The sequence below is a fragment of the Schistocerca serialis genome, chromosome 2 (genome assembly GCF_023864345.2).
Source record: "Schistocerca serialis cubense isolate TAMUIC-IGC-003099 chromosome 2, iqSchSeri2.2, whole genome shotgun sequence".
NCBI lineage: Eukaryota > Metazoa > Arthropoda > Insecta > Orthoptera > Acrididae > Schistocerca > Schistocerca serialis.
Genome location: NC_064639.1, coordinates 1,124,163,663 through 1,124,177,870, shown reverse-complemented (window position 1 = coordinate 1,124,177,870; position 14,208 = coordinate 1,124,163,663). Strand labels below are relative to the sequence as shown.

Below are 14,208 nucleotides of genomic sequence, written 5' to 3'. Positions count from 1 at the left end.
GTACTAACCTGCATCTGCTACCATCTGTACCCGAAACCTTCGTAATCGCCTTCACGCGTCGGACCCGAGTGCCAATTGCTCACATCGAATAAGAAATTCATTTGATATTGACGGCGAGCTTTTTGCGCTGACTCAGCCACTGACGTGCGATCAGTTTGCACAAAACGCTAGGGCTCGTCCGGGATTTGAACCCGGGACCTCCTGCACCCTAAGCAGGAATCATACCCCTAGACCAACGAGCCCTGTGACACGGCTAATGCCAAATATTCCAGTCCCTCGATGTCGTCCAGGGTGCCCTGGAAGTCTCGTGTACGCTGGCGGGATGGGGGCGGCGCGAATTCCCGCGGTCGGCGGCCTTCCTGGGCTATTGGTACCTTCATGTAGAGCTGCCGCTGGGCTCGCACTGCCTGCTGCTGAGAAAGTGATTGCTTTTGCTGATATGACTTGCAATAACGACTGCGCGAAACGCCGCTATCTCGTTAGGGGTGCTACGGCAGACACCCTCTCGAGCAACCCGAAGACTTCTTGAGCCCTCGGCTGTGATGGGTTCCAGGCTGACAAAAGAACTGTCGTGTGTGCATTCGCGGACGAGAGAAAGTCTGAGGCAAGTTCGAGTGAACAAGGATGGACTCCTCGGGTCCGTCGTTTCCGTAGTGTAGCGGTTATCACGTCTGCTTCACACGCAGAAGGTCCACGGTTCGATCCCGGGCGGGAACAGTATTTTCCTGCCTATGTCGTATTGTCCTCCAATGAGCCACGTCGTGTGTGGATCTGCTGCATATCCCTTCGTTCTGCAAGTACCACATTTATTGAATTTTTTAGTTACGATGGCAACATCACTACAAGTTGTCTGTGAAGTAAGGTGCACACAAGCAGTTTCCGTGGTGTAGCGGTTATCACGTCTGCCTAACACGCAGAAGGTCCCTGGTTCGATCCCGGGCGGAAACACTTTTTCATCACTTTAAGCAAGACGTACTAACCTGCATCTGCTACCATCTGTACCCGAAACCTTCGTAATCGCCTTCACGCGTCGGACCCGAGTGCCAATTGCTCACATCGAATAAGAAATTCATTTGATATTGACGGCGAGCTTTTTGCGCTGACTCAGCCACTGACGTGCGATCAGTTTGCACAAAACGCTAGGGCTCGTCCGGGATTTGAACCCGGGACCTCCTGCACCCTAAGCAGGAATCATACCCCTAGACCAACGAGCCCTGTGACACTGCGAATGCCAAATATTCAAGTCCCTCGATGTCGTCCAGGGTGCCCTGGAAGTCTCGTGTACGCTGGCGGCATGGGGGCGGCGCGAATTCCCGCGGTCGGCGGCCTTCCTGGGCTATTGGTACCTTCATGTAGAGCTGCCGCTGGGCTCGCACTGCCTGCTGCTGAGAAAGTGATTGCTTTTGCTGATATGACTTGCAATAACGACTGCGCGAAACGCCGCTATCTCGTTAGGGGTGCTACGGCAGACACCCTCTCGAGCACCCCGAAGACTTCTTGAGCCCTCGGCTGTGATGGGTTCCAGGCTGACAAAAGAACTGTCGTGTGTGCATTCGCGGACGAGAGAAAGTCTGAGGCAAGTTCGAGTGAACAAGGATGGACTCCTCGGGTCCGTCGTTTCCGTAGTGGAGCGGTTATCACGTCTGCTTCACACGCAGAAGGTCCCCGGTTCGATCCCGGGCGGGAACAGTATTTTCCTGCCTATGTCGTATTGTCCTCCAATGAGCCACGTCGTGTGTGGATCTGCTGCATATCCCTTCGTTTTGCAAGTACCACATTTATTGAATTTTTTAGTTACGATGGCAACATCACTACAAGTTGTCTGTGAAGTAAGGTGAACACAAGCAGTTTCCGTGGTGTAGCGGTTATCACGTCTGCCTAACACGCAGAAGGTCCCCGGTTCGATCCCGGGCGGAAACACTTTTTCATCACTTTAAGCAAGACGTACTAACCTGCATCTGCTACCATCTGTACCCGAAACCTTCGTAATCGCCTTCACGCGTCGGACCCGAGTGCCAATTGCTCACATCGAATAAGAAATTCATTTGATATTGACGGCGAGCTTTTTGCGCTGACTCAGCCACTGACGTGCGATCAGTTTGCACAAAACGCTAGGGCTCGTCCGGGATTTGAACCCGGGACCTCCTGCACCCTAAGCAGGAATCATACCCCTAGACCAACGAGCCCTGCGACACGGCGAATGCCAAATATTCAAGTCCCTCGATGTCGTCCAGGGTGCCCTGGAAGTCTCGTGTACGCTGGCGGGATGGGGGCGGCGCGAATTCCCGCGGTCGGCGGCCTTCCTGGGCTATTGGTACCTTCATGTAGAGCTGCCGCTGGGCTCGCACTGCCTGCTGCTGAGAAAGTGATTGCTTTTGCTGATATGACTTGCAATAACGACTGCGCGAAACGCCGCTATCTCGTTAGGGGTGCTACGGCAGACACCCTCTCGAGCACCCCGAAGACTTCTTGAGCCCTCGGCTGTGATGGGTTCCAGGCTGACAAAAGAACTGTCGTGTGTGCATTCGCGGACGAGAGAAAGTCTGAGGCAAGTTCGAGTGAACAAGGATGGACTCCTCGGGTCCGTCGTTTCTGTAGTGGAGCGGTTATCACGTCTGCTTCACACGCAGAAGGTCCACGGTTCGATCCCGGGCGGGAACAGTATTTTCCTGCCTATGTCGTATTGTCCTCCAATGAGCCACGTCGTGTGTGGATCTGCTGCATGTCCCTTCGTTTTGCAAGTACCACATTTATTGAATTTTTTAGTTACGATGGCAACATCACTACAAGTCGTCTGTGAAGTAAGGTGCACACAAGCAGTTTCCGTGGTGTAGCGGTTATCACGTCTGCCTAACACGCAGAAGGTCCCCGGTTCGATCCCGGGCGGAAACACTTTTTCATCACTTTAAGCAAGACGTACTAACCCGCATCTGCTACCATCTGTACCCGAAACCTTCGTAATCGCCTTCACGCGTCGGACCCGAGTGCCAATTGCTCACATCGAATAAGAAATTCATTTGATATTGACGGCGAGCTTTTTGCGCTGACTCAGCCACTGACGTGCGATCAGTTTGCACAAAACGCTAGGGCTCGTCCGGGATTTGAACCCGGGACCTCCGGCACCCTAAGCAGGAATCATACCCCTAGACCAACGAGCCCTGTGACACGGCGAATGCCAAATATTCCAGTCCCTCGATGTCGTCCAGGGTGCCCTGGAAGTCTCGTGTACGCTGGCGGGATGGGGGCGGCGCGAATTCCCGCGGTCGGCGGCCTTCCTGGTCTATTGGTACCTTCATGTAGAGCTGCCGCTGGGCTCGCACTGCCTGCCGCTGAGAAAGTGATTGCTTTTGCTGATATGACTTGCAATAACGACTGCGCGAAACGCCGCTATCTCGTTAGGGGTGCTACGGCAGACACCCTCTCGAGCACCCCGAAGACTTCTTGAGCCCTCGGCTGTGATGGGTTCCAGGCTGACAAAAGAACTGTCGTGTGTGCATTCGCGGACGAGAGAAAGTCTGAGGCAAGTTCGAGTGAACAAGGATGGACTCCTCGGGTCCGTCGTTTCCGTAGTGAAGCGGTTATCACGTCTGCTTCACACGCAGAAGGTCCCCGGTTCGATCCCGGGCGGGAACAGTATTTTCCTGCCTATGTCGTATTGTCCTCCAATGAGCCACGTCGTGTGTGGATCTGCTGCATATCCCTTCGTTTTGCAAGTACCACATTTATTGAATTTTTTAGTTACGATGGCAACATCACTACAAGTTGTCTGTGAAGTAAGGTGCACACAAGCAGTTTCCGTGGTGTAGCGGTTATCACGTCTGCCTAACACGCAGAAGGTCCCCGGTTCGATCCCGGGCGGAAACACTTTTTCATCACTTTAAGCAAGACGTACTAACCCGCATCTGCTACCATCTGTACCCGAAACCTTCGTAATCGCCTTCACGCGTCGGACCCGAGTGCCAATTGCTCACATCGAATAAGAAATTCATTTGATATTGACGGCGAGCTTTTTGCGCTGACTCAGCCACTGACGTGCGATCAGTTTGCACAAAACGCTAGGGCTCGTCCGGGATTTGAACCCGGGACCTCCGGCACCCTAAGCAGGAATCATACCCCTAGACCAACGAGCCCTGTGACACGGCGAATGCCAAATATTCCAGTCCCTCGATGTCGTCCAGGGTGCCCTGGAAGTCTCGTGTACGCTGGCGGGATGGGGGCGGCGCGAATTCCCGCGGTCGGCGGCCTTCCTGGGCTATTGGTACCTTCATGTAGAGCTGCCGCTGGGCTCGCACTGCCTGCTGCTGAGAAAGTGATTGCTTTTGCTGATATGACTTGCAATAACGACTGCGCGAAATGCCGCTATCTCGTTAGGGGTGCTACGGCAGACACCCTCTCGAGCACCCCGAAGACTTCTTGAGCCCTCGGCTGTGATGGGTTCCAGGCTGACAAAAGAACTGTCGTGTGTGCATTCGCGGACGAGAGAAAGTCTGAGGCAAGTTCGAGTGAACAAGGATGGACTCCTCGGGTCCGTCGTTTCCGTAGTGGAGCGGTTATCACGTCTGCTTCACACGCAGAAGGTCCCCGGTTCGATCCCGGGCGGGAACAGTATTTTCCTGCCTATGTCGTATTGTCCTCCAATGAGCCACGTCGTGTGTGGATCTGCTGCATATCCCTTCGTTTTGCAAGTACCACATTTATTGAATTTTTTAGTTACGATGGCAACATCACTACAAGTTGTCTGTGAAGTAAGGTGCACAAAAGCAGTTTCCGTGGTGTAGCGGTTATCACGTCTGCCTAACACGCAGAAGGTCCCCGGTTCGATCCCGGGCGGAAACACTTTTTCATCACTTTAAGCAAGACGTACTAACCTGCATCTGCTACCATCTGTACCCGAAACCTTCGTAATCGCCTTCACGCGTCGGACCCGAGTGCCAATTGCTCACATCGAATAAGAAATTCATTTGATATTGACGGCGAGCTTTTTGCGCTGACTCAGCCACTGACGTGCGATCAGTTTGCACAAAACGCTAGGGCTCGTCCGGGATTTGAACCCGGGACCTCCTGCACCCTAAGCAGGAATCATACCCCTAGACCAACGAGCCCTGTGACACGGCTAATGCCAAATATTCCAGTCCCTCGATGTCGTCCAGGGTGCCCTGGAAGTCTCGTGTACGCTGGCGGGATGGGGGCGGCGCGAATTCCCGCGGTCGGCGGCCTTCCTGGGCTATTGGTACCTTCATGTAGAGCTGCCGCTGGGCTCGCACTGCCTGCTGCTGAGAAAGTGATTGCTTTTGCTGATATGACTTGCAATAACGACTGCGCGAAACGCCGCTATCTCGTTAGGGGTGCTACGGCAGACACCCTCTCGAGCAACCCGAAGACTTCTTGAGCCCTCGGCTGTGATGGGTTCCAGGCTGACAAAAGAACTGTCGTGTGTGCATTCGCGGACGAGAGAAAGTCTGAGGCAAGTTCGAGTGAACAAGGATGGACTCCTCGGGTCCGTCGTTTCCGTAGTGTAGCGGTTATCACGTCTGCTTCACACGCAGAAGGTCCACGGTTCGATCCCGGGCGGGAACAGTATTTTCCTGCCTATGTCGTATTGTCCTCCAATGAGCCACGTCGTGTGTGGATCTGCTGCATATCCCTTCGTTCTGCAAGTACCACATTTATTGAATTTTTTAGTTACGATGGCAACATCACTACAAGTTGTCTGTGAAGTAAGGTGAACACAAGCAGTTTCCGTGGTGTAGCGGTTATCACGTCTGCCTAACACGCAGAAGGTCCCCGGTTCGATCCCGGGCGGAAACACTTTTTCATCACTTTAAGCAAGACGTACTAACCTGCATCTGCTACCATCTGTACCCGAAACCTTCGTAATCGCCTTCACGCGTCGGACCCGAGTGCCAATTGCTCACATCGAATAAGAAATTCATTTGATATTGACGGCGAGCTTTTTGCGCTGACTCAGCCACTGACGTGCGATCAGTTTGCACAAAACGCTAGGGCTCGTCCGGGATTTGAACCCGGGACCTCCTGCACCCTAAGCAGGAATCATACCCCTAGACCAACGAGCCCTGCGACACGGCGAATGCCAAATATTCAAGTCCCTCGATGTCGTCCAGGGTGCCCTGGAAGTCTCGTGTACGCTGGCGGGATGGGGGCGGCGCGAATTCCCGCGGTCGGCGGCCTTCCTGGGCTATTGGTACCTTCATGTAGAGCTGCCGCTGGGCTCGCACTGCCTGCTGCTGAGAAAGTGATTGCTTTTGCTGATATGACTTGCAATAACGACTGCGCGAAACGCCGCTATCTCGTTAGGGGTGCTACGGCAGACACCCTCTCGAGCACCCCGAAGACTTCTTGAGCCCTCGGCTGTGATGGGTTCCAGGCTGACAAAAGAACTGTCGTGTGTGCATTCGCGGACGAGAGAAAGTCTGAGGCAAGTTCGAGTGAACAAGGATGGACTCCTCGGGTCCGTCGTTTCCGTAGTGGAGCGGTTATCACGTCTGCTTCACACGCAGAAGGTCCCCGGTTCGATCCCGGGCGGGAACAGTATTTTCCTGCCTATGTCGTATTGTCCTCCAATGAGCCACGTCGTGTGTGGATCTGCTGCATATCCCTTCGTTTTGCAAGTACCACATTTATTGAATTTTTTAGTTACGATGGTAACATCACTACAAGTTGTCTGTGAAGTAAGGTGCACACAAGCAGTTTCCGTGGTGTAGCGGTTATCACGTCTGCCTAACACGCAGAAGGTCCCCGGTTCGATCCCGGGCGGAAACACTTTTTCATCACTTTAAGCAAGACGTACTAACCCGCATCTGCTACCATCTGTACCCGAAACCTTCGTAATCGCCTTCACGCGTCGGACCCGAGTGCCAATTGCTCACATCGAATAAGAAATTCATTTGATATTGACGGCGAGCTTTTTGCGCTGACTCAGCCACTGACGTGCGATCAGTTTGCACAAAACGCTAGGGCTCGTCCGGGATTTGAACCCGGGACCTCCGGCACCCTAAGCAGGAATCATACCCCTAGACCAACGAGCCCTGTGACACGGCGAATGCCAAATATTCCAGTCCCTCGATGTCGTCCAGGGTGCCCTGGAAGTCTCGTGTACGCTGGCGGGATGGGGGCGGCGCGAATTCCCGCGGTCGGCGGCCTTCCTGGGCTATTGGTACCTTCATGTAGAGCTGCCGCTGGGCTCGCACTGCCTGCTGCTGAGAAAGTGATTGCTTTTGCTGATATGACTTGCAATAACGACTGCGCGAAATGCCGCTATCTCGTTAGGGGTGCTACGGCAGACACCCTCTCGAGCACCCCGAAGACTTCTTGAGCCCTCGGCTGTGATGGGTTCCAGGCTGACAAAAGAACTGTCGTGTGTGCATTCGCGGACGAGAGAAAGTCTGAGGCAAGTTCGAGTGAACAAGGATGGACTCCTCGGGTCCGTCGTTTCCGTAGTGGAGCGGTTATCACGTCTGCTTCACACGCAGAAGGTCCCCGGTTCGATCCCGGGCGGGAACAGTATTTTCCTGCCTATGTCGTATTGTCCTCCAATGAGCCACGTCGTGTGTGGATCTGCTGCATATCCCTTCGTTTTGCAAGTACCACATTTATTGAATTTTTTAGTTACGATGGCAACATCACTACAAGTTGTCTGTGAAGTAAGGTGCACAAAAGCAGTTTCCGTGGTGTAGCGGTTATCACGTCTGCCTAACACGCAGAAGGTCCCCGGTTCGATCCCGGGCGGAAACACTTTTTCATCACTTTAAGCAAGACGTACTAACCTGCATCTGCTACCATCTGTACCCGAAACCTTCGTAATCGCCTTCACGCGTCGGACCCGAGTGCCAATTGCTCACATCGAATAAGAAATTCATTTGATATTGACGGCGAGCTTTTTGCGCTGACTCAGCCACTGACGTGCGATCAGTTTGCACAAAACGCTAGGGCTCGTCCGGGATTTGAACCCGGGACCTCCTGCACCCTAAGCAGGAATCATACCCCTAGACCAACGAGCCCTTGACACGGCTAATGCCAAATATTCCAGTCCCTCGATGTCGTCCAGGGTGCCCTGGAAGTCTCGTGTACGCTGGCGGGATGGGGGCGGCGCGAATTCCCGCGGTCGGCGGCCTTCCTGGGCTATTGGTACCTTCATGTAGAGCTGCCGCTGGGCTCGCACTGCCTGCTGCTGAGAAAGTGATTGCTTTTGCTGATATGACTTGCAATAACGACTGCGCGAAACGCCGCTATCTCGTTAGGGGTGCTACGGCAGACACCCTCTCGAGCACCCCGAAGACTTCTTGAGCCCTCGGCTGTGATGGGTTCCAGGCTGACAAAAGAACTGTCGTGTGTGCATTCGCGGACGAGAGAAAGTCTGAGGCAAGTTCGAGTGAACAAGGATGGACTCCTCGGGTCCGTCGTTTCCGTAGTGGAGCGGTTATCACGTCTGCTTCACACGCAGAAGGTCCCCGGTTCGATCCCGGGCGGGAACAGTATTTTCCTGCCTATGTCGTATTGTCCTCCAATGAGCCACGTCGTGTGTGGATCTGCTGCATATCCCTTCGTTTTGCAAGTACCACATTTATTGAATTTTTTAGTTACGATGGCAACATCACTACAAGTTGTCTGTGAAGTAAGGTGAACACAAGCAGTTTCCGTGGTGTAGCGGTTATCACGTCTGCCTAACACGCAGAAGGTCCCCGGTTCGATCCCGGGCGGAAACACTTTTTCATCACTTTAAGCAAGACGTACTAACCTGCATCTGCTACCATCTGTACCCGAAACCTTCGTAATCGCCTTCACGCGTCGGACCCGAGTGCCAATTGCTCACATCGAATAAGAAATTCATTTGATATTGACGGCGAGCTTTTTGCGCTGACTCAGCCACTGACGTGCGATCAGTTTGCACAAAACGCTAGGGCTCGTCCGGGATTTGAACCCGGGACCTCCTGCACCCTAAGCAGGAATCATACCCCTAGACCAACGAGCCCTGCGACACGGCGAATGCCAAATATTCAAGTCCCTCGATGTCGTCCAGGGTGCCCTGGAAGTCTCGTGTACGCTGGCGGGATGGGGGCGGCGCGAATTCCCGCGGTCGGCGGCCTTCCTGGGCTATTGGTACCTTCATGTAGAGCTGCCGCTGGGCTCGCACTGCCTGCTGCTGAGAAAGTGATTGCTTTTGCTGATATGACTTGCAATAACGACTGCGCGAAACGCCGCTATCTCGTTAGGGGTGCTACGGCAGACACCCTCTCGAGCACCCCGAAGACTTCTTGAGCCCTCGGCTGTGATGGGTTCCAGGCTGACAAAAGAACTGTCGTGTGTGCATTCGCGGACGAGAGAAAGTCTGAGGCAAGTTCGAGTGAACAAGGATGGACTCCTCGGGTCCGTCGTTTCTGTAGTGGAGCGGTTATCACGTCTGCTTCACACGCAGAAGGTCCACGGTTCGATCCCGGGCGGGAACAGTATTTTCCTGCCTATGTCGTATTGTCCTCCAATGAGCCACGTCGTGTGTGGATCTGCTGCATGTCCCTTCGTTTTGCAAGTACCACATTTATTGAATTTTTTAGTTACGATGGCAACATCACTACAAGTCGTCTGTGAAGTAAGGTGCACACAAGCAGTTTCCGTGGTGTAGCGGTTATCACGTCTGCCTAACACGCAGAAGGTCCCCGGTTCGATCCCGGGCGGAAACACTTTTTCATCACTTTAAGCAAGACGTACTAACCTGCATCTGCTACCATCTGTACCCGAAACCTTCGTAATCGCCTTCACGCGTCGGACCCGAGTGCCAATTGCTCACATCGAATAAGAAATTCATTTGATATTGACGGCGAGCTTTTTGCGCTGACTCAGCCACTGACGTGCGATCAGTTTGCACAAAACGCTAGGGCTCGTCCGGGATTTGAACCCGGGACCTCCGGCACCCTAAGCAGGAATCATACCCCTAGACCAACGAGCCCTGTGACACGGCGAATGCCAAATATTCCAGTCCCTCGATGTCGTCCAGGGTGCCCTGGAAGTCTCGTGTACGCTGGCGGGATGGGGGCGGCGCGAATTCCCGCGGTCGGCGGCCTTCCTGGGCTATTGGTACCTTCATGTAGAGCTGCCGCTGGGCTCGCACTGCCTGCCGCTGAGAAAGTGATTGCTTTTGCTGATATGACTTGCAATAACGACTGCGCGAAACGCCGCTATCTCGTTAGGGGTGCTACGGCAGACACCCTCTCGAGCACCCCGAAGACTTCTTGAGCCCTCGGCTGTGATGGGTTCCAGGCTGACAAAAGAACTGTCGTGTGTGCATTCGCGGACGAGAGAAAGTCTGAGGCAAGTTCGAGTGAACAAGGATGGACTCCTCGGGTCCGTCGTTTCCGTAGTGAAGCGGTTATCACGTCTGCTTCACACGCAGAAGGTCCCCGGTTCGATCCCGGGCGGGAACAGTATTTTCCTGCCTATGTCGTATTGTCCTCCAATGAGCCACGTCGTGTGTGGATCTGCTGCATATCCCTTCGTTTTGCAAGTACCACATTTATTGAATTTTTTAGTTACGATGGCAACATCACTACAAGTTGTCTGTGAAGTAAGGTGCACACAAGCAGTTTCCGTGGTGTAGCGGTTATCACGTCTGCCTAACACGCAGAAGGTCCCCGGTTCGATCCCGGGCGGAAACACTTTTTCATCACTTTAAGCAAGACGTACTAACCTGCATCTGCTACCATCTGTACCCGAAACCTTCGTAATCGCCTTCACGCGTCGGACCCGAGTGCCAATTGCTCACATCGAATAAGAAATTCATTTGATATTGACGGCGAGCTTTTTGCGCTGACTCAGCCACTGACGTGCGATCAGTTTGCACAAAACGCTAGGGCTCGTCCGGGATTTGAACCCGGGACCTCCTGCACCCTAAGCAGGAATCATACCCCTAGACCAACGAGCCCTGCGACACGGCGAATGCCAAATATTCAAGTCCCTCGATGTCGTCCAGGGTGCCCTGGAAGTCTCGTGTACGCTGGCGGGATGGGGGCGGCGCGAATTCCCGCGGTCGGCGGCCTTCCTGGGCTATTGGTACCTTCATGTAGAGCTGCCGCTGGGCTCGCACTGCCTGCTGCTGAGAAAGTGATTGCTTTTGCTGATATGACTTGCAATAACGACTGCGCGAAACGCCGCTATCTCGTTAGGGGTGCTACGGCAGACACCCTCTCGAGCACCCCGAAGACTTCTTGAGCCCTCGGCTGTGATGGGTTCCAGGCTGACAAAAGAACTGTCGTGTGTGCATTCGCGGACGAGAGAAAGTCTGAGGCAAGTTCGAGTGAACAAGGATGGACTCCTCGGGTCCGTCGTTTCCGTAGTGGAGCGGTTATCACGTCTGCTTCACACGCAGAAGGTCCCCGGTTCGATCCCGGGCGGGAACAGTATTTTCCTGCCTATGTCGTATTGTCCTCCAATGAGCCACGTCGTGTGTGGATCTGCTGCATATCCCTTCGTTTTGCAAGTACCACATTTATTGAATTTTTTAGTTACGATGGTAACATCACTACAAGTTGTCTGTGAAGTAAGGTGCACACAAGCAGTTTCCGTGGTGTAGCGGTTATCACGTCTGCCTAACACGCAGAAGGTCCCCGGTTCGATCCCGGGCGGAAACACTTTTTCATCACTTTAAGCAAGACGTACTAACCCGCATCTGCTACCATCTGTACCCGAAACCTTCGTAATCGCCTTCACGCGTCGGACCCGAGTGCCAATTGCTCACATCGAATAAGAAATTCATTTGATATTGACGGCGAGCTTTTTGCGCTGACTCAGCCACTGACGTGCGATCAGTTTGCACAAAACGCTAGGGCTCGTCCGGGATTTGAACCCGGGACCTCCGGCACCCTAAGCAGGAATCATACCCCTAGACCAACGAGCCCTGTGACACGGCGAATGCCAAATATTCCAGTCCCTCGATGTCGTCCAGGGTGCCCTGGAAGTCTCGTGTACGCTGGCGGGATGGGGGCGGCGCGAATTCCCGCGGTCGGCGGCCTTCCTGGGCTATTGGTACCTTCATGTAGAGCTGCCGCTGGGCTCGCACTGCCTGCTGCTGAGAAAGTGATTGCTTTTGCTGATATGACTTGCAATAACGACTGCGCGAAATGCCGCTATCTCGTTAGGGGTGCTACGGCAGACACCCTCTCGAGCACCCCGAAGACTTCTTGAGCCCTCGGCTGTGATGGGTTCCAGGCTGACAAAAGAACTGTCGTGTGTGCATTCGCGGACGAGAGAAAGTCTGAGGCAAGTTCGAGTGAACAAGGATGGACTCCTCGGGTCCGTCGTTTCCGTAGTGGAGCGGTTATCACGTCTGCTTCACACGCAGAAGGTCCCCGGTTCGATCCCGGGCGGGAACAGTATTTTCCTGCCTATGTCGTATTGTCCTCCAATGAGCCACGTCGTGTGTGGATCTGCTGCATATCCCTTCGTTTTGCAAGTACCACATTTATTGAATTTTTTAGTTACGATGGCAACATCACTACAAGTTGTCTGTGAAGTAAGGTGCACAAAAGCAGTTTCCGTGGTGTAGCGGTTATCACGTCTGCCTAACACGCAGAAGGTCCCCGGTTCGATCCCGGGCGGAAACACTTTTTCATCACTTTAAGCAAGACGTACTAACCTGCATCTGCTACCATCTGTACCCGAAACCTTCGTAATCGCCTTCACGCGTCGGACCCGAGTGCCAATTGCTCACATCGAATAAGAAATTCATTTGATATTGACGGCGAGCTTTTTGCGCTGACTCAGCCACTGACGTGCGATCAGTTTGCACAAAACGCTAGGGCTCGTCCGGGATTTGAACCCGGGACCTCCTGCACCCTAAGCAGGAATCATACCCCTAGACCAACGAGCCCTGTGACACGGCTAATGCCAAATATTCCAGTCCCTCGATGTCGTCCAGGGTGCCCTGGAAGTCTCGTGTACGCTGGCGGGATGGGGGCGGCGCGAATTCCCGCGGTCGGCGGCCTTCCTGGGCTATTGGTACCTTCATGTAGAGCTGCCGCTGGGCTCGCACTGCCTGCTGCTGAGAAAGTGATTGCTTTTGCTGATATGACTTGCAATAACGACTGCGCGAAACGCCGCTATCTCGTTAGGGGTGCTACGGCAGACACCCTCTCGAGCAACCCGAAGACTTCTTGAGCCCTCGGCTGTGATGGGTTCCAGGCTGACAAAAGAACTGTCGTGTGTGCATTCGCGGACGAGAGAAAGTCTGAGGCAAGTTCGAGTGAACAAGGATGGACTCCTCGGGTCCGTCGTTTCCGTAGTGTAGCGGTTATCACGTCTGCTTCACACGCAGAAGGTCCACGGTTCGATCCCGGGCGGGAACAGTATTTTCCTGCCTATGTCGTATTGTCCTCCAATGAGCCACGTCGTGTGTGGATCTGCTGCATATCCCTTCGTTCTGCAAGTACCACATTTATTGAATTTTTTAGTTACGATGGCAACATCACTACAAGTTGTCTGTGAAGTAAGGTGAACACAAGCAGTTTCCGTGGTGTAGCGGTTATCACGTCTGCCTAACACGCAGAAGGTCCCCGGTTCGATCCCGGGCGGAAACACTTTTTCATCACTTTAAGCAAGACGTACTAACCTGCATCTGCTACCATCTGTACCCGAAACCTTCGTAATCGCCTTCACGCGTCGGACCCGAGTGCCAATTGCTCACATCGAATAAGAAATTCATTTGATATTGACGGCGAGCTTTTTGCGCTGACTCAGCCACTGACGTGCGATCAGTTTGCACAAAACGCTAGGGCTCGTCCGGGATTTGAACCCGGGACCTCCTGCACCCTAAGCAGGAATCATACCCCTAGACCAACGAGCCCTGCGACACGGCGAATGCCAAATATTCAAGTCCCTCGATGTCGTCCAGGGTGCCCTGGAAGTCTCGTGTACGCTGGCGGGATGGGGGCGGCGCGAATTCCCGCGGTCGGCGGCCTTCCTGGGCTATTGGTACCTTCATGTAGAGCTGCCGCTGGGCTCGCACTGCCTGCTGCTGAGAAAGTGATTGCTTTTGCTGATATGACTTGCAATAACGACTGCGCGAAACGCCGCTATCTCGTTAGGGGTGCTACGGCAGACACCCTCTCGAGCACCCCGAAGACTTCTTGAGCCCTCGGCTGTGATGGGTTCCAGGCTGACAAAAGAACTGTCGTGTGTGCATTCGCGGACGAGAGAAAGTCT

At 53.8% G+C, this 14,208-nt stretch overlaps 43 non-coding genes across 43 annotated transcripts; 28 read left to right on the top strand and 15 right to left on the bottom strand.

Moving 5' to 3' along the window:
• Positions 1 to 170: 170 nt before the first annotated feature.
• Positions 171 to 242, bottom strand: Trnap-agg (transfer RNA proline (anticodon AGG)). The gene has a single exon. It is a non-coding gene; the product is annotated as a tRNA-Pro (tRNA).
• Positions 243 to 644: 402 nt separating this feature from the next.
• On the top strand, positions 645 to 717 carry Trnav-cac (transfer RNA valine (anticodon CAC)). Its single transcript has one exon. It is a non-coding gene; the product is annotated as a tRNA-Val (tRNA).
• Positions 718 to 875: 158 nt separating this feature from the next.
• On the top strand, positions 876 to 948 carry Trnav-aac (transfer RNA valine (anticodon AAC)). Its single transcript has one exon. It is a non-coding gene; the product is annotated as a tRNA-Val (tRNA).
• Positions 949 to 1,142: 194 nt separating this feature from the next.
• On the bottom strand, positions 1,143 to 1,214 carry Trnap-agg (transfer RNA proline (anticodon AGG)). The gene has a single exon. It is a non-coding gene; the product is annotated as a tRNA-Pro (tRNA).
• Positions 1,215 to 1,616: 402 nt separating this feature from the next.
• Positions 1,617 to 1,689, top strand: Trnav-cac (transfer RNA valine (anticodon CAC)). The gene has a single exon. It is a non-coding gene; the product is annotated as a tRNA-Val (tRNA).
• A 158-nt stretch (positions 1,690 to 1,847) lies between these two features.
• Trnav-aac (transfer RNA valine (anticodon AAC)) lies at positions 1,848 to 1,920 on the top strand. The gene has a single exon. It is a non-coding gene; the product is annotated as a tRNA-Val (tRNA).
• A 194-nt stretch (positions 1,921 to 2,114) lies between these two features.
• On the bottom strand, positions 2,115 to 2,186 carry Trnap-agg (transfer RNA proline (anticodon AGG)). Its single transcript has one exon. It is a non-coding gene; the product is annotated as a tRNA-Pro (tRNA).
• Positions 2,187 to 2,588: 402 nt separating this feature from the next.
• Trnav-cac (transfer RNA valine (anticodon CAC)) lies at positions 2,589 to 2,661 on the top strand. Its single transcript has one exon. It is a non-coding gene; the product is annotated as a tRNA-Val (tRNA).
• A 158-nt stretch (positions 2,662 to 2,819) lies between these two features.
• Trnav-aac (transfer RNA valine (anticodon AAC)) lies at positions 2,820 to 2,892 on the top strand. Its single transcript has one exon. It is a non-coding gene; the product is annotated as a tRNA-Val (tRNA).
• Positions 2,893 to 3,086: 194 nt separating this feature from the next.
• Positions 3,087 to 3,158, bottom strand: Trnap-agg (transfer RNA proline (anticodon AGG)). The gene has a single exon. It is a non-coding gene; the product is annotated as a tRNA-Pro (tRNA).
• Positions 3,159 to 3,560: 402 nt separating this feature from the next.
• Trnav-cac (transfer RNA valine (anticodon CAC)) lies at positions 3,561 to 3,633 on the top strand. The gene has a single exon. It is a non-coding gene; the product is annotated as a tRNA-Val (tRNA).
• A 158-nt stretch (positions 3,634 to 3,791) lies between these two features.
• Trnav-aac (transfer RNA valine (anticodon AAC)) lies at positions 3,792 to 3,864 on the top strand. The gene has a single exon. It is a non-coding gene; the product is annotated as a tRNA-Val (tRNA).
• Positions 3,865 to 4,058: 194 nt separating this feature from the next.
• On the bottom strand, positions 4,059 to 4,130 carry Trnap-agg (transfer RNA proline (anticodon AGG)). The gene has a single exon. It is a non-coding gene; the product is annotated as a tRNA-Pro (tRNA).
• Positions 4,131 to 4,532: 402 nt separating this feature from the next.
• Trnav-cac (transfer RNA valine (anticodon CAC)) lies at positions 4,533 to 4,605 on the top strand. The gene has a single exon. It is a non-coding gene; the product is annotated as a tRNA-Val (tRNA).
• A 158-nt stretch (positions 4,606 to 4,763) lies between these two features.
• Positions 4,764 to 4,836, top strand: Trnav-aac (transfer RNA valine (anticodon AAC)). The gene has a single exon. It is a non-coding gene; the product is annotated as a tRNA-Val (tRNA).
• A 194-nt stretch (positions 4,837 to 5,030) lies between these two features.
• Positions 5,031 to 5,102, bottom strand: Trnap-agg (transfer RNA proline (anticodon AGG)). The gene has a single exon. It is a non-coding gene; the product is annotated as a tRNA-Pro (tRNA).
• Positions 5,103 to 5,504: 402 nt separating this feature from the next.
• Positions 5,505 to 5,577, top strand: Trnav-cac (transfer RNA valine (anticodon CAC)). Its single transcript has one exon. It is a non-coding gene; the product is annotated as a tRNA-Val (tRNA).
• A 158-nt stretch (positions 5,578 to 5,735) lies between these two features.
• On the top strand, positions 5,736 to 5,808 carry Trnav-aac (transfer RNA valine (anticodon AAC)). Its single transcript has one exon. It is a non-coding gene; the product is annotated as a tRNA-Val (tRNA).
• Positions 5,809 to 6,002: 194 nt separating this feature from the next.
• On the bottom strand, positions 6,003 to 6,074 carry Trnap-agg (transfer RNA proline (anticodon AGG)). Its single transcript has one exon. It is a non-coding gene; the product is annotated as a tRNA-Pro (tRNA).
• Positions 6,075 to 6,476: 402 nt separating this feature from the next.
• Positions 6,477 to 6,549, top strand: Trnav-cac (transfer RNA valine (anticodon CAC)). Its single transcript has one exon. It is a non-coding gene; the product is annotated as a tRNA-Val (tRNA).
• Positions 6,550 to 6,707: 158 nt separating this feature from the next.
• On the top strand, positions 6,708 to 6,780 carry Trnav-aac (transfer RNA valine (anticodon AAC)). Its single transcript has one exon. It is a non-coding gene; the product is annotated as a tRNA-Val (tRNA).
• A 194-nt stretch (positions 6,781 to 6,974) lies between these two features.
• Trnap-agg (transfer RNA proline (anticodon AGG)) lies at positions 6,975 to 7,046 on the bottom strand. The gene has a single exon. It is a non-coding gene; the product is annotated as a tRNA-Pro (tRNA).
• A 402-nt stretch (positions 7,047 to 7,448) lies between these two features.
• Positions 7,449 to 7,521, top strand: Trnav-cac (transfer RNA valine (anticodon CAC)). The gene has a single exon. It is a non-coding gene; the product is annotated as a tRNA-Val (tRNA).
• A 158-nt stretch (positions 7,522 to 7,679) lies between these two features.
• Trnav-aac (transfer RNA valine (anticodon AAC)) lies at positions 7,680 to 7,752 on the top strand. The gene has a single exon. It is a non-coding gene; the product is annotated as a tRNA-Val (tRNA).
• Positions 7,753 to 7,946: 194 nt separating this feature from the next.
• Trnap-agg (transfer RNA proline (anticodon AGG)) lies at positions 7,947 to 8,018 on the bottom strand. The gene has a single exon. It is a non-coding gene; the product is annotated as a tRNA-Pro (tRNA).
• Positions 8,019 to 8,419: 401 nt separating this feature from the next.
• Trnav-cac (transfer RNA valine (anticodon CAC)) lies at positions 8,420 to 8,492 on the top strand. Its single transcript has one exon. It is a non-coding gene; the product is annotated as a tRNA-Val (tRNA).
• A 158-nt stretch (positions 8,493 to 8,650) lies between these two features.
• Trnav-aac (transfer RNA valine (anticodon AAC)) lies at positions 8,651 to 8,723 on the top strand. The gene has a single exon. It is a non-coding gene; the product is annotated as a tRNA-Val (tRNA).
• Positions 8,724 to 8,917: 194 nt separating this feature from the next.
• Positions 8,918 to 8,989, bottom strand: Trnap-agg (transfer RNA proline (anticodon AGG)). Its single transcript has one exon. It is a non-coding gene; the product is annotated as a tRNA-Pro (tRNA).
• Positions 8,990 to 9,391: 402 nt separating this feature from the next.
• On the top strand, positions 9,392 to 9,464 carry Trnav-cac (transfer RNA valine (anticodon CAC)). The gene has a single exon. It is a non-coding gene; the product is annotated as a tRNA-Val (tRNA).
• Positions 9,465 to 9,622: 158 nt separating this feature from the next.
• On the top strand, positions 9,623 to 9,695 carry Trnav-aac (transfer RNA valine (anticodon AAC)). Its single transcript has one exon. It is a non-coding gene; the product is annotated as a tRNA-Val (tRNA).
• A 194-nt stretch (positions 9,696 to 9,889) lies between these two features.
• Positions 9,890 to 9,961, bottom strand: Trnap-agg (transfer RNA proline (anticodon AGG)). The gene has a single exon. It is a non-coding gene; the product is annotated as a tRNA-Pro (tRNA).
• A 402-nt stretch (positions 9,962 to 10,363) lies between these two features.
• On the top strand, positions 10,364 to 10,436 carry Trnav-cac (transfer RNA valine (anticodon CAC)). The gene has a single exon. It is a non-coding gene; the product is annotated as a tRNA-Val (tRNA).
• A 158-nt stretch (positions 10,437 to 10,594) lies between these two features.
• Positions 10,595 to 10,667, top strand: Trnav-aac (transfer RNA valine (anticodon AAC)). Its single transcript has one exon. It is a non-coding gene; the product is annotated as a tRNA-Val (tRNA).
• Positions 10,668 to 10,861: 194 nt separating this feature from the next.
• On the bottom strand, positions 10,862 to 10,933 carry Trnap-agg (transfer RNA proline (anticodon AGG)). The gene has a single exon. It is a non-coding gene; the product is annotated as a tRNA-Pro (tRNA).
• A 402-nt stretch (positions 10,934 to 11,335) lies between these two features.
• On the top strand, positions 11,336 to 11,408 carry Trnav-cac (transfer RNA valine (anticodon CAC)). The gene has a single exon. It is a non-coding gene; the product is annotated as a tRNA-Val (tRNA).
• Positions 11,409 to 11,566: 158 nt separating this feature from the next.
• Trnav-aac (transfer RNA valine (anticodon AAC)) lies at positions 11,567 to 11,639 on the top strand. The gene has a single exon. It is a non-coding gene; the product is annotated as a tRNA-Val (tRNA).
• Positions 11,640 to 11,833: 194 nt separating this feature from the next.
• Positions 11,834 to 11,905, bottom strand: Trnap-agg (transfer RNA proline (anticodon AGG)). The gene has a single exon. It is a non-coding gene; the product is annotated as a tRNA-Pro (tRNA).
• A 402-nt stretch (positions 11,906 to 12,307) lies between these two features.
• On the top strand, positions 12,308 to 12,380 carry Trnav-cac (transfer RNA valine (anticodon CAC)). Its single transcript has one exon. It is a non-coding gene; the product is annotated as a tRNA-Val (tRNA).
• Positions 12,381 to 12,538: 158 nt separating this feature from the next.
• On the top strand, positions 12,539 to 12,611 carry Trnav-aac (transfer RNA valine (anticodon AAC)). Its single transcript has one exon. It is a non-coding gene; the product is annotated as a tRNA-Val (tRNA).
• A 194-nt stretch (positions 12,612 to 12,805) lies between these two features.
• Positions 12,806 to 12,877, bottom strand: Trnap-agg (transfer RNA proline (anticodon AGG)). The gene has a single exon. It is a non-coding gene; the product is annotated as a tRNA-Pro (tRNA).
• Positions 12,878 to 13,279: 402 nt separating this feature from the next.
• Positions 13,280 to 13,352, top strand: Trnav-cac (transfer RNA valine (anticodon CAC)). The gene has a single exon. It is a non-coding gene; the product is annotated as a tRNA-Val (tRNA).
• A 158-nt stretch (positions 13,353 to 13,510) lies between these two features.
• Positions 13,511 to 13,583, top strand: Trnav-aac (transfer RNA valine (anticodon AAC)). Its single transcript has one exon. It is a non-coding gene; the product is annotated as a tRNA-Val (tRNA).
• Positions 13,584 to 13,777: 194 nt separating this feature from the next.
• Trnap-agg (transfer RNA proline (anticodon AGG)) lies at positions 13,778 to 13,849 on the bottom strand. The gene has a single exon. It is a non-coding gene; the product is annotated as a tRNA-Pro (tRNA).
• Positions 13,850 to 14,208: the final 359 nt, after the last annotated feature.